At 40.4% G+C, this 12,396-nt stretch overlaps 1 protein-coding gene and 1 pseudogene across 3 annotated transcripts in view; one reads left to right on the top strand and one right to left on the bottom strand.

Moving 5' to 3' along the window:
- The window catches only part of Rapgef5 (Rap guanine nucleotide exchange factor 5), a 232,458-nt gene that overhangs the window by 185,268 nt on the left and 34,794 nt on the right, over positions 1 to 12,396 (bottom strand). The window lies entirely within an intron of this gene.
- Positions 9,054 to 9,466, top strand: LOC125346831 (annotated as a pseudogene).

Below are 12,396 nucleotides of genomic sequence, written 5' to 3'. Positions count from 1 at the left end.
CTTTACAAAGACCCAGAAAGGCTACAAATCAAAGAAAGGTTGGACAAATGGGGCTGCATCAAACTGCAGAGCTTCTGCAGGGCAAAGGACATAGCTCACAAGATAAACAGAAAGCCCATAGACTGGGAGAAGATCTTTACCGGCCATACAACGGACAAAGGCCTCAAATCTAAAATATATGCAGAACTAAAAAAATTACCTTCTTCCAAAACAAAACCGCAAAGAACCAATAGCCCCTCAAAAAGTGGGCTAAAGATTTAAAAACAGACTTTTCTGATGAGGAAATGAGAATGGCCAGGAGACATATGAAAAAGTGCTCTACATCACTGGCCATAAAAGAAATGCAAATCAAAACAACGTTGAGATTCCACCTCCCCCCAGTAAGAATGTCCTATATCAAGAAAACTAACAATGACAAATGTTGGAGGGGATGTGGCCAAAAAACTTCATTGTTGGTGGGAATGTAAACTGGTTCAGCCACTCTGGAAAGTGGTATGGAGATTCCTCAGAAGGCTAAGCATAGAGCTCCCCTATGACCCAGCAGCCCCACTTTTGTGCATCTACCCAAAAGACCACAAACAAGAACACACAAAAGCCACCAGCACAACAATGTTCATCGCAGCACAATTTGTCATAGCTAGAATTTGGAACCAACCCAGATGCCCCTCAGTAGACGAATGGATCAGGAAAATGTGGTACATATACACAATGGAATTTTATGCCTCTATCAGAAAGAATGACATTGTCCCATTTGTAAGGAAATGGAAGGACTTGGAAAAAATTATACTAAGTGAAGTGAGCCAGACCCAAAGAAACATGGACTCTATGGTCTCCCTCATAAGGAATAATTAGCACAGGTTTAGGCTAGTCACAGCAGAGAATCACAAGAGCCCAATAGCTATACCCTTATGAACACAAAAGATGATGCTAAGTGAAATGAACTCCATGTTATGGAAATGACTGTTTTATCACTGTTGTAATTACTTTCAACATGCGATGTGAAACTGTAGCTTCTATTATTGATGATCCTCTTGTATCCCTTCCTGTGGTTGTACCTGCACTATCTCTGTATCTTATCTGAGTACATTGGAAACCGTGTATACAGGTATTAGAACTAGGAGACTGAAAGGGAATACCAAAATCAAGAGACACAGGGTAAAAAAGACAAACATTTACAAAAGCAATACTTGCAAAACTGTTTAGTGTAAATCTACTGAACAACTCATGGGGGGGAAGAGAAAAGGGGAGAGGGAGGGGGGATGACGGAGGAGGTAGCAAACAGTACAAGAAATGTATCCAATGCCTAACATATGAAACTGTAACCGCTCTATATATCAGTTTGACAATAAAAAAAAAGAAAAAGATAAAAAAAGAAGGGCCCTGTAGCTTATGCAAATCAGTCCAAGGCCCTGGCTGACCAGGCAGCCTCCCACAGGCTCCCAGGATCCTCTCTTCACCTTAATTGAATAGAATGCTTGTCAACACAGCTGTCATTCAGCTCCCAGCCTCTACCACAGCACTCTCCTGGTCAAACCCTCCCTCTTTCAGATGCTTCTCTGAATCCCACTGGACTTCAACCTCCCACAGTGGTTTGCTCCTCTTCTGAGCTCTTGGTTTTTGCTACTATCCATATGGCAGTCCTTGGGTGCCTACATTAGGGTGCTTTTTGGGTGTTCACCTCAAGGAATCAGTAAGCTCCTGGAGGAAGTGTTGACTCTTCCATCACTTTGTTCTCACAGCATCTAGCACAAAACCTTGCATAAAGACCTTGCTTTTTCATTTGTTTAGTTTTTTATATATCCATACAACTAAGGAAGTATTTCTTGAATGGTTTGAATTGTAAGAGCTAATTTTTCCTACCTAACAATCTGGGAAAAAAGCACCATCACCCACATATGTTTAAGCACAATGGAGAACTATTATCACTTTCCATTGCAGCACAGGAAAAAGGACAGAGAAACTAACATTTACTGAACCTCCAACCTATGTTTAAAAGCTCTTTCCACCTGTGTTCCAAGGCTTGCAGTCTTTTGAGAGCCCAAGTTTTTAGCCTGCCGCCTCCACTTCTTAGAATAATGTGCTAAATTTACAAAACATATCCTGGTAGCCATTGCTTTCTGGCATTAGAATCTTTCACCCAACCTTAACCCAAAAGGAAGATTTCCATTCTATCCCTTCCCCACTCCACACAGCTCCCATACTACTTATCTTTGGATTCAACTCAAAACCATCAAGTCTTCATCCAGAAACGCCAACTGTTACTCTGCTAAAAAAAAAATCTGCTACCGTGGGATCAGTGGTTCATGCCTATAATATTAGTTACTCAGGAAGCTGAGATCAGAGGATCACAGTTTAAAGCCAGCCAGGCAGGGAAGTCCAGAGACTTAATTAACCACCAAAAAGCCTGAAGTAGAGCTGTGGCTCAAGCATAAAAGCTATGTTCAAGTCCCAGGACCAGCATTACAAAAAAAAAAAAAAAGAAAGAAAGAAAGAGTTGTACTTGCTTCAAAGAAAATAAAGCAAATGAGACAAGAAAGACAGGTCATTTTTCATTGTCACCATTTTGGTCTAGTCAGCCCTTCCTACTGAGTTTCTGTAATACAATCATTTATTGAAATACCGAACAACCTAAGGCATATGGCCAGATTTATAATATGAACACAAATCATCATGATCAATTTTTCCCCTAAACAGAGAGGATTTTAAAAAAATCAGTAAGGCAAAAATCAATAAATAACTGGTCATCTTTATTGCTCATCTAACTGTGAGCCTGAATCAGCTCACAAAACAAATCCTTCTCGTGTTCTAGTTCAAGAAAAAGCTTCTGGGTTTTGAAACAAGTTCTATAGAACCAGGCAAGGTATTTTTCACAAAAGAACACAAACCACTTGCCTTTCTCAGCTGCTACCCTAAACCTGGCCATCTCCTCACTAGTGTTTCAGTCATACAATCCCACTTTACAGCAACTCCCTCCGTGGATAAAGGCTGGTAAGGCAAGTAGGTAAAGGAAGGGACTCTTCTGTACTGAATAGATAACAGTATTAGATAAGCGGCTGGCCCACAGGGACTCCACCAGAGCAACATAATAAGACCTGACTTTTACAGGACACAATTCCTAGATTTGTTGTCACAAACTCCTGTAAAGCCCTCTCTTAACTGCTCCCAGGTGAGCTTTGTTTCATTAACACTTAGGGCAGCAGTTCTCAAACTCAGCTGGCTGGGCTGAGCAGAGCCGGGGAAAACCACAGGGCTCTTTGGAAATCTCAGTACTGAGCTGTTAAAATAGCTTTCATAACTCTGTACTTGTAGAGACTATTTTGTGTTAGTTTTCAATACTGACCAAAAATAGCAAGGGCTAAACACATAAGGCAAGAAGAACACAAGGACTATTCTGCCCACATCACTTGTTTAACAGGCACAGGAGAGAACTGTGGCATTTCATACATTTATGAGAGGAACTCCAGGAGCCAACTACACAAGGGCTCCTCTCCGGCATTTATGTGCAAGTGTGTCACAAGAACACTACAAAAAATTCATGCCCTCCCTACCAGTTTAATATTCTTTCCCTCATATACTATTACTCTGTTGCTTTGATTCCATCTTTGCATCTTTGAGCCCCTAGTATTATTTGTCCTCTTGGCATTGCAGGGTTTCTCTCTGGCCCTGGGACAATTTGCTTCCATTTATTTCTAAGCATCTACTGTTAGCTTACTGGGTATTGGAGGATCCAGAAACAGACACAAAAACAAGAAACCATCCCTAATTTGTAGAAATCTTTTATCAGAAGACTCTAGAACTTAAAGAACATTTAAACCTATAAATTATCTTTCTTGATCCTGAGTTTCTATCGATTTGTTCTATAGTAAGCTTGGATGGCTGGTCTATCATTGCCAAGGATCTTGTTTGAATTTTTGGTGTTTTTTTTTTTTTTTTTTTAGACAGGGTCTCAATATGTAGCCCAGACTGACCTCAAACTTGAGATACTCTTTCCTTGACTTCCTTAGTGCTGGGATTACAGGCATCTCCATCCACCCCTGCCAAGCATCTTTTCTTAAAAAGCTTTCACTCACTATAGAATATCATAACTACAATGCAGAGATGAGGTGGTTATTCCCTTTCTTCTTTATTTCCAGCTGACTAGTATTATTTAAGCTGAAGGCACCGATTCCACTCATAGAATATTAACAACATGAATAAAAATAGATCTTCGTTCAATTTTTCTTCTTTCCATTTTAATGAATCATGAAAAATATTTCTCTAAAAGAAACACAATATTTTAAAGAGAAACCACATATTTTACATATGTATCCGAAAATTACAGTCCTTTAATGTTCACAAAAATGGCATAACTCAAAAAGATAACGAATTGGCATATATATGTTACCTTATTTTAGTTAGGCGTCCACTAAAATTAAATCAAAGTGTCCATGAACCAAACATGGAACTCATCCCCCAGAGTTGCTAAAAAGATCTCAATAAGCTATGAAGCAGAAATGAGTCACAAAAAGTGCTCTAATACTATCCTTAGATCCAGTGAAAGTCCTCAGTTCACTAAAGAGCAAGGGAAATGAAAGGAGAAAGACTGAATCACCTCACTTGAGACAGAAGTATAAACGGCACTATTACTAACTTAAACCCATGAGAACTACCAGATTCATGAGTAGTGCAAGAATTCAACTCATGTTACAGCATTCTGTCACCTCCAGCCACTGTCCTTTTTCTCATTCTGGATGACCATGCAGAGTATAAAGACTGAACAGTAGAAAAAGTAACTTGAAATCCTTACAAAGCAAGGGGTTCAAAAACTTCATAATTGGCAGGCACATTTGTTAAGAAATTATAGAGAATAAAAGAACAAATGTGACCTCTTAAGCTGTCCAGCAGACTTGAGGACTGTAAGTCTTTCTTATGTCCCAGGTAACCTTATATCTCAACCAAATCTTAATCAAAAGCTAAAGGAAAGAATCTCAGCCAGTTTGTAGGCATGAGAATCATGGTCATCAAGCTCAGCATAATGAATACTGGCAACAGGAGTAAGGTACTGAGATGGAAATAAGGAAGCACAACTCCCTTTCTTTGTAAGTTCTTTATGCAGCTCTGGCCCACTGCCTCATCCTCAGGACTCTCTGGGACATGCCTATGACATCCAATCACAGCTCCAAAAGCATCTGTAATAATCCTTTCTTAACACAGCATTGCCAACACCAATGTCAGTGCTACTCTTAAAATTGTATTTTTTCACTGTCTTGTGATGTGTTAAGAAAGAAGAGGAAAAGAAGGCTTCCTGAGCACCTCCCCCATCTTACTAATTGCACCCACCCAGCCTCATTTGTCCAGAAAAAGAGGGTGCAAAAGAAGTATGTTACTAATAAGCCCAGAGCTAGAAAGTGAGAGCCAAGACCAAGACAAAATTTTCACTTAGTCTAAAACCACCCACTATAACATGCTACATGTTCCTAAGTAAGGATAACTGAGCTTCTGCTGTGTGCCAAGACCTAAGTATTCTCCTTGCATCATACACCCAATCCTTGAGAAACTATGAAGTAGACATTCATAGAGGACAACACTTATATATGGATGACTAGACTTAAGAAAACTGCCTGTGTTTACAAACCAAGTTTATATGTAGTTGCTGCTCTGTACAGAATGAGGTAAGAGTAACATGATAAATGAAAAATTGTGGCTTACATCTATAATCCTAGCTACTCAAGAAGTGGAGATTAGGAGGTTCAAAATTTGAGGCCAGGCCAGACAAAAAGTTAGTAAGAGTCCATCTCAACAAATAAGCCAGACCTGGTAGTCTGCACGTATAGTCACAGCTACATAGAGGTACAGGCAGAGAACCATATAGGCCAACAATGAACAAAATCATGAGGCCTTATTTGAAATAACAGCTGAGAGTATGGCTCAGGTATTAAAATACTTGCCTAACAAAATGTCGAACCCCAAGTTCAAACCCTAGGATATCTACCCCACTCCACCCACAAAAAAATGAGGAGTGCATCTAACTGCCTTAAAACAGCAAATAATGCACTGTAGATATATCTCAGTGAGGGTTTGATTCACAGTACCTTATTAGAACTAGGGAAGTGAAAGGGAATATAAAAATCGAGAGACAAAGGATAAAAAAAGACAAACGACTCCAAAAGCAATGCTTGCAAAACCATTTGGTGTAAACCAACTGAACAACTCCTGGGGGAAGAGGGAGAGGGGGAGTGAGGGAGGAGGTAACAAACAGTACAAGAAATATACCCAAGGCCTAACATATGAAACTGTAACCTCTCTGTACATCACTTTGACAATAAATAAGAAAATAAATAAATAAATAAAATACAGCATTTATTGGTGAAAAAAAAAATAAGTCAGCTAGATCCAGTGGTTCTTAAGACTCAAAGTCAAAAAGAACTACCTGAAAAGTAAAAAAAAAAAAAGGCAGGAGATCTAAAGAAACCAAATAACTAGGTACAAAGGTCCTGCCTTAGATATACCACATTAACCTGTTTGGGAGCAGACCTGGAACCTCTCCCTTCCCCAATTGCCTGGGTGGTTGTAATGGTGACTGGGAATGGCAATAGGATCCTCTCCTGGCCCACTTCAGCTAAGGAGCTGGGAGCACTCTTCAATACCACCTTCCACATAACACTATGTTGAGGAAAGGGGGAAAGTTATTTACCTACAGCTCTGAGATCGGAGGCCCCAAGCCTCCAAATGGCCTGTGAAAAAGTAAAGCTACAGTTCATCATATCCTGCCCTGCACTGGTCATGCAGTGTCTGTCATACTAGAAAAAGCCTTAGGCCAAAGTCTCTTTGTGTCTGCACATTCCGGTATAGCCCACACCACTGAAAGGGGTGACCCTTAATGACATCCAAACTAAATCTTGGCTTCCTATTGCTAAAGGGCTCCATTCTAGTATAAATATGTTTCCCTGTTTTATTTTGTTTTGTTTTGTTTTGTTTTTGCGCCAGTCCTGGGCCTTGGACTCAGGGCCTGAGCACTGTCCCTGGCTTCTTCCCGCTCAAGGCTAGCACTCTGCCACTTGAGCCACAGTGCCGCTTCTGGCCGTTTTCCGTATATGTGGTGCTGGGGAATCGAACCTAGGGCCTCGTGTATCCGAGGCAGGCACTCTTGCCACTAGGCCATATCCCCAGCCCTGTTTCCCTGTTTTAAAACTCAAGTAGAAAAAGCAAAGTGGATTCTGGGAACATTTTGAATATTGTACAATGGTACCTGCCCAGGGAGATAAATCAACAAGAATTTAATGCCTCTGGGGAAAAATACACAGCAGAAATACATCCTAAGTCTTCATCTAAGTTTGAACTTTTACTCCACTCTTAAGAAATCTGTTTGTTTTTGGGTTTTCTTTAAATTTTTATTTACTTATTTATTGTCAGTCCTGGAGTTTGAACTAAGGCCTAAGCACGTCTCTGGCTTCTCTTTGCTCAAGGCGCTAATAGCACTCTGCCAACTTGAGCCACAGCGCCACTTCTGGCCATTTTCTAGATATGTGGTGCTGAGGAATTGAACCTAGGACTTCATGTATATGAGGCAAGCACTCTTGCCACTAGGCCATATTCCCAGCCCTTGTTTTTGGTTTTGTTTACAAACAAAACAATAGTTATGCCCACCAGAGTAGACTTCCTTGACTAATACAGTTTCAGAAGATCTTTACAATTTAGGAATCAGACAGGGACTGGTGCTAACTACTGTTGTCCTTACTACTCTGGATGCTAAGAATTGAGAATCACTGTTCAAAGCCAACCCTCCAGGAAAGAGTGAGACTCTTATTTCTAACCACCAAAAAGCTGGAAGTAAAACTCTAGCTGAAGTGATAGGGCATGACACTTGAGCAAAAAATCCCAGTGATAGTGCCCAAGCCCACCTACCCCCTCCAGGTATCAAATGAGTAAAGGTTCAGGGGAAAATAGCAAAATTAGCATGCTTACCTCAATTTATCATAGAATTCTCTACTTTGGTTAACAAATTCACTCATATTTTTAATCCCCAAACTCACTGAATTGTAGATATTAAATATGTATAGCTTTTTGTATGTCAATCATAACTCAATAAAGATGTTTAAAAACAAACGAGAAGCATAAAATTCCATTGTGTATATGTACCACATTTTCCTGATCCATTCGTCTATGGAGGGGCATCTGGGTTGGTTCCAGATTCTCGCTATGACAAATTGCGCTGCAATGAACATTGTTGTGCTGGTGGCTTTACTTTGATTTTGTTTGTAGTTTTTTGGATAAATACCCAAAAGTGGGGCTGCTGGGTCGTAGGGGAGTTCTACATTTATGCCTCTATCAGAAAGAATGAGATTGCCCCATTTGTAAGGAAATGGAAGGACTTGGAAAAAATTATACTAAGTGAAGTGAGCCAGACCCAAAGAAACATGGACTCTATGGTCTCCCTTATTGGGAATAATTAGCACAGGTTTAGGTAAGTCACAACAGAGGATCACAAGAGCCCAATAGCTATACCCTTATGATCACATAAGATGATGCTAAGTGAAATGAATTCCATTTTATGAAAATGATTGTTATATCAGAGTTGTAACTACTTTCAACATCCCATGTGTATCTGTAGTTTCTACTATGATGATGTTCGTGTATCACCTTCTTGTGATTGTATCTACACTATCTCTGTAATCTTATCTGAGTGTATGGGAAACAGTGTGTACTGGTATTAGAATTAGGAAATTCAAAGGGAATACCAAAATTGAGAGACAAAGGGTAAAATACGAAAAACAACAACAAAAGCAATACTTGCAAAACTGTTTGGTGTAAGTGAACTGAACACCTCAGGGGGGACAGGGGGAGGGGGGAGGGGGGTATGAGGGACAAGGTAACAAACAGTACAAGAAATGTATCCAATGCCCAACGTATGAAACTGTAACCTCTCTGTACATCAGTTTTATAATAAAAATTTAAAAAAACAAAACAAAAACAAACGAGAAGCAGTGTCTTTCCCTCAGTTGAAGGAAATTCAACAAATTTGACTTCACAACAAATTTGATTTCACGTAGTGACCACCCTTCTCCACTGCTGGGCTAGGGTCTGCTTTTCGCCACTTAGGTGCCTTGTCAGGAGCTAGGTCCTTGGGCTTGGCCTCCTACGGGGCACAACGGCACCCATTTCCCATATACATACGGAAAGGAGCTATTTGACAAGACCAACAAGCACCACTTTTTACACAGTCTGGCCCTGTTAGGCATACCTCAGTGCAGAAAGCCTCTCTGGGCCGGGTTGCTGCTAGCCTCAGGAACTACCTAATATTCTGTACCAGCTTATACTACCAGGCTCTGAGTGAAGACACTAGCAGCCAGACCTTGGGCCCAGTTGGAGGGATCTGCTCATCTTAGGCTGGCTTGCTTTGGCAATTTGAGATCTCTTCTGCTTAGTTACTGGGTTTTCTGGGTAATTTTTTTTAAGGAGTTGGAGCATAGAAGGAATTAAGAGAAAAGCAAAGGAAAAAAACAACCAAGACATGAACAATTGGTTTCATTTACTCTTGCTTTTTTTTTTTTTTTGCCAGTCCTGGGCCTTGGACTCAGGGCCTGAGCACTGTCCCTGGCTTCTTCCCGCTCAAGGCTAGCACTCTGCCACTTGAGCCACAGCGCCGCTTCTGGCCGTTTTCTGTATATGTGGTGCTGGGGAATCGAACCTAGGGCCTCGTGTATCCGAGGCAGGCACTCTTGCCGCTAGGCTATATCCCCAGCCCCTACTCTTGCTTTTAACCTGAGAATCTATACCATAGTCTATACCATAATATGTATCATAGTCTATACCATAATCTATGCCAATCTATACCATAGTCTATACTATAATCTTAACTAATCTATGCCATAGTCTGGACAAGTCTAGTGGAGGCAGCAACTTCCTCTGGCCACTGCACCTTGTTTTAGGAGGCAGCCTTGTTAACAGTGGAGGTCTGAGTTCACATTGTTTGGATGCAAAGCCCATCCACCCTCGTTAAAATTTGTGTCCTTGAACAAGTTATTTTAACTTCATTATGCCTATGTTCTCTTTAGTAGGTGAGACAAAAACAAAACAATAAGGCTGTTGTAAAGAATGATTTAAAATGGCAATTCTCACATTTCAGTATGCATTAGAATCTCCTGGAGGGCTGAGTAAACAGACTCCTGGCCTCCTACCCATAGGTGTCCTTCAGTGAGTCTGGGGTGGAGCACGAGAATCTGTATTTTTAACAAATTCCCAAATGATGAGGATGCTGCAGGTCCTGGGACTACATGTTGAGATCCACTAATGTAAAATGATGTCAAGAGTTTAGAGCAATACATGCTAGGGGCAAGAAGGATGCTCAGTGTATGTGAACTACCATTATGGGGCATCACTCAGCAAACTTTCCTATTGGAATCCTAGTGTCCTTTGCCTCCACTAACTAGCTTGTGAGCTTTTCAAGGTACAGGATCATAACCTTAATACAGGAGAGAATGTCTCAGGAGCACTAAATTCCTCTGTAACACCAGGCTAAAGGGCACAGTCACTATCCCAGGGATGGATGGGGTGGGGGAGGGAGGTTTACTGAATTACTTCTAGGCCATGGTTTTACTGGCCTACTTCTACTGCTAAAGATCTGATACTTTAGAACTGTTTGTTGACTTGCCTTAGGCTGGAATGAAGTCTATCTTTTATTGTATGTGAGTAGAGTACTCAAAAAATCATCTTGTGACATTTTATGACCTTGGTGGCCTCTCACCTACAAGTTGGAAAACTTTATTAAGATGCTTTCTCTCAGAGACTCTGTGATGCTAACCATCATTGAGGTCCTCTTTGCATTTCCCATCACTCAAGGCTAACTTTACCTACCATTAGGACATGGCAGAGGGCCCTTTACAAAGCCAAGCCAAGGAATGCAAGAAGCATTCTCCACATGCTGAGATACAATCTTTTCACCCAAGATCCTTCCTGGTCAGAAGGAAAAACAGAATGTGTAAGAAAGGTAATCCTCCTACTGGCTGTATCAAGCATCTTTTGGACACACCATCATGAGAGTAAGTTCTACTTTCCCATATTTGGGAGTCTGCAAAAGCTAATAGGCCATTGGGCTTTATTAAGTGCTGGAGACCAGGGCCCTTTCCCAATTGGGTATGGAATTCCTGTGAGTACAGTCAGTTTTGATATAATCAAGTTTTACCTGAACACATGCAGGAGGATAGACAGATGAGGAGGCAGGGAAATATATTACTTTAAACAAGTATCAAAAGGACCAGACTTAAAGTTGAAAGAAGTAAATGAAAAAGCAGTTAAGCTCATACTTTCTTTTAGATGCTGAGTTACAAGGACCAGGAGACTTTAGAGGGGTTATTTAATTTGCCTTCTCTTTGAAATGGTAAAAAAAAAAAAACAAAAAACAAAAAACAAACAAAAAAAAACCTGCCAACTATTCATCAGTGGATAGAGATAGAAAAATGAGAAAAATATCTGGGATAATAAGCCCTGAAACTCATGTATGGCCCTTATATTTTGGGTAGGCCTAGGTATATCTCCATATTTAATAATAAATAATAATATCCATGTTACCCACCTAAAACCATTGTCTAATGGTTGGGGGTGCCTAGATGATGTGATCATGTATATTCTCCCAGCTTAGAAAGTATAAAAGATGTAGATGAGAAGCAACACTTTTGAGTGTTGAATTTCTCCCTAATTCAGTCTTGTTATACTAAAATGCATTCTTACTATAATTTTTACCTTAGGCGACTCCCTTTTTTTGCTAGTCACCTTGAAATGCTTCTCATGAGTAGATCTCAAGAAATCATGATATTGTAGCTGGGAATATGGCCTAGTGGTAAAGTGCTTGCCTTGCATACATGAAGCCCTGGGTGTGATTCCTCAGCATCACATATATAGAAAAAAGCCAGAAGTGGCACTGTGGCTCAAGTGATAGAGTGCTAGCCTTGAGCAAAAAGAAGCCAGGGACAGTGCTCAGGCCCTGAGTTCAAGCCCCAGGACTGGCAAAAAAAAAAAAGAAAAGTTAGTAAGAAATCATAATATTGCAAGGAAACTGGGAAGCTGAGGGAAGTCTTCACCCACCTATCATCCAAAAAAACTCATAAAAGTAGAAAATACTGTAATCTACTCCAAATGGATAGCAGTTCCTGGTTATGACTTTGCATCTCAAGTCTTCTAACATTTTGTTTTAGAATTTAAGAGGATCAAAGTTAGACTTAGAAGTCTACAGTTTCACCCAAACAACTTATTTGCAACACACACACACTTCCAGAACCTCTGCGGCTTGGCAAGCAGTGCCGTAATCCAAGGTCTAGAATAAGTTTCATGGAAAGTCATTTTTCTGGCTACCTAAAGGTCATTTAAGAATTTTGGTTTCTGCCTATCCTGTTTCAGGTTAAAACATTGTTCCCTCAACAG

The sequence above is a fragment of the Perognathus longimembris genome, chromosome 2, assembly GCF_023159225.1.
Source record: "Perognathus longimembris pacificus isolate PPM17 chromosome 2, ASM2315922v1, whole genome shotgun sequence".
Lineage (NCBI taxonomy): Eukaryota > Metazoa > Chordata > Mammalia > Rodentia > Heteromyidae > Perognathus > Perognathus longimembris.
The sequence above is the reverse complement of the archived record's forward strand: the minus strand, read 5'-3'. Positions and strand labels throughout refer to the sequence as shown.